The 2,666-nt window shown below is 54.8% G+C and overlaps 1 protein-coding gene across 2 annotated transcripts in view; it reads left to right on the forward strand.

The window, feature by feature from the left end:
- FANCD2 (FA complementation group D2) overlaps positions 1-2,666 on the forward strand; it is a 194,560-nt gene that overhangs the window by 168,966 nt on the left and 22,928 nt on the right. The gene's annotated exons all lie outside the window — the stretch shown is intronic.

Below are 2,666 nucleotides of genomic sequence, written 5' to 3' on the forward strand. Positions count from 1 at the left end.
GGAGGCTGAACAGGTTCAGGTCCCGTAACCTTTCCTCATAGGACCTTCCCTGCTGTCCCTTGATCATGCGAGTGGCCCTCCTCTGGACCCTCTTGATGCTGTCCACATCCCTCTTAAAGTGCGGTCCCAGAACTGGACGCAGTACTCCAGCTGCGGCCGGACCAGTGCCGCATAGAGGGGGAGGATCACCTCCTTGGTCCTGCTTGAAATGCATCTGTGGATGCACGACAAGGTACAGTTGGCCTTCCTAGCCGCCTCCCCACACTGCCGAGCCATGTTCATCTTGGAGTCAATAATGACTCCAAGATCCTTTTCCACCTCCGTGCTGACAAGAGGGGATTTCCCCAGCCTGTAGGTATGGTGCCGGTTGTTCCTCCCCAGGTGCATCACCTTGCACTGGTCTGTGTTGAACCCCATCCTGTTCTCCTCCTCCCATCCTTGTAACCTGTCAAGGTCCGACTGTAGCCTGTTGCTCCCTTCTATTGTGCCCACATCCCCCCACATCTTGGTGTCATCAGCAAATTTGAACAGGGTGCTTTGCACCCCCTCATCCAAATCACTGATGAAGATGTGGAACAGGGCGGGCCCGAGGACCGAGCCCTGCGGGACCCCACTGCCCACGTCCTTCCAGGCCGAGAAGGACCCATCCACTACCACCCTCTGGGTGCGGCTCTCTAGCCAGTTGGCGACCCATTGGACTGTGTGGGTGTCTACGCCACAGTTCCCCAGTTTCCTAATGAGAACGGGGTGAGAGACAGTGTCGAAAGCCTTCCGGAAGTCCAGGAAGACTATATCCACTGCTACCCCTGCATCCAATGATTTAGTGACCTGATCGTAGAAGGCCACCAGGTTGGTCTGACATGACCTGCCGCTGATGAACCCGTGCTGGTTGCCCCGAGCATGCATTTCCCTGCTGGCCCCTCCTGGATGTGTGCCAGAATAATTTTCTCGAACAGCTTGCCCAGGATTGAGGTAAGACTGACTGGCCTATAGTTTCCCGGGTCCTCCTTCCTCCCCTTTTTGAAGATGGGAACCACGTTGGCCCTCTTCCAGTCCTCCGGCACCTCTCCAGAGCACCACGAGTGCTCATAAAGCTGCGCCAGGGGACTCGCAATGACCCCGGCCAGTTCCTTTAGAACTCTAGGGTGGAGAACATCCGGACCAGCTGACTTAAAAACGTCCAGCCCCTCCAGCAGCTCCCTAACTAGATCCTCACTTACCCTGGGCTCAGGTGTGCCTCCCTCGGGGCCCGATGGGGGCCTAGCAGGGAGGTGGCAGTTCTGGTCCTTACTGAGGAAGACAGAGGCAAAGAAATCATTAAATATGTTGGCGTTGTCGTCTGGTGTGACAACCAGATTCCCCGTCGCGTCCTGCAAGGGCCCCACATTACCCAGGGCCTTCTTTTTACTCCCTATGTATTTAAAAAAGGACTTCTTGTTGTCCTTAATCCGGGAAGCTAGTCCCAGTTCCACCTCTGCCTTGGCCTTCCTAACTACCCCCCTACACCCCCGAGCAACTGCCGAATAGTCCTCCTTGGTGATGACCCATCCTTTCCATTGGGAGTAAGCCTTCTTTTTAGCAAGGAGACATTCCTGGATGTTTTTGGTGAGCCATGGAGGCTTGTATGCTCTCCTGCCCCCTTTGATCCTCGTCGGGACTACCTTCTTTTGGGCTTGGAGGATCGTCTCCAATGAGGCAAGGTGAGTGTAAAATTATAATTGCTGTGTGTCGCAGGGCACTAAGATGTGCCTGCTCATTTAAGGGAAGAAGCAACTTAGCCAGGGAGCTCTGCAGGCTAGGCAGAGCCTGACAGCTGTGGGTTGCCTGAGCAACAGGCTAATGAGGTAATTAGATGGCACCTGCAGGCAGTCAGCTGACCTGAAGGGGGCAGGGCCCTGGACACACACAAACCCAAGGATGGGGCTGATGGGTTAATTGTCTGGCAACTACCAAGGGAAGGAGCTCCTGCGTGAAGGAGTTACCCAGAGATATTTGGTTGCTTGATCTGTTGCCTGAAAGACTTACAAGACTCCAGGAGCACATAAGATATCCAGGGCTAGGAGGCACGCTGTACTAGGGGAGAAGTTTGCCATTTTAAAGGGGTAGAGTGAGGCTTCCATTGTTGTTATGTTATGGCCCAGGGGCTTATGTTTGTGTTGTCTGAACCAGTGGTCTGGGATGAGGTTGTAAGGGTGGATATGGAGGCATCATTAGAGCTCAGAGGGGGTATGTGATCACCCAGAGCCCTGCCAGCAGCCAACTTGGGGCTCACATAGTTATAGAACCTGTAGTGGGCATAGTGTGTGCAAAGCACAGAGCACACAAGGGGCCAGAGAGCCTGGTGCCAGAAGGGTGCAGCAGACTAGGGCCAGAAGGCCCAGTGCCAGAGGGGTGCAGCTACATAGGGACCAGAGAGCCCAGTGACAGGAAGAGATTTATCAGAGCTAGTGCCTCAAAGCCAGGTCTGACACAGTGCGGCTAGGCTAGGAGGCTTAGCTAGACTACGGGGGCAGAGGCTGAGTAGGTCAAGGCCCCAACAGGGTAACAATATCTGTGTAACGCCCGCAAGGCATGGAGTGTAAGGCTCAAGGTGCCCTGTACAGCACAGTACTGGAGTGAGGTCCGGCAAAGGGCCCAAGAACCAGTGAGTTCTTGTGGGGTTCCGC

The sequence above is a fragment of the Alligator sinensis genome, unplaced genomic scaffold (genome assembly GCF_000455745.1).
Source record: "Alligator sinensis unplaced genomic scaffold, ASM45574v1 scaffold487_1, whole genome shotgun sequence".
NCBI lineage: Eukaryota > Metazoa > Chordata > Crocodylia > Alligatoridae > Alligator > Alligator sinensis.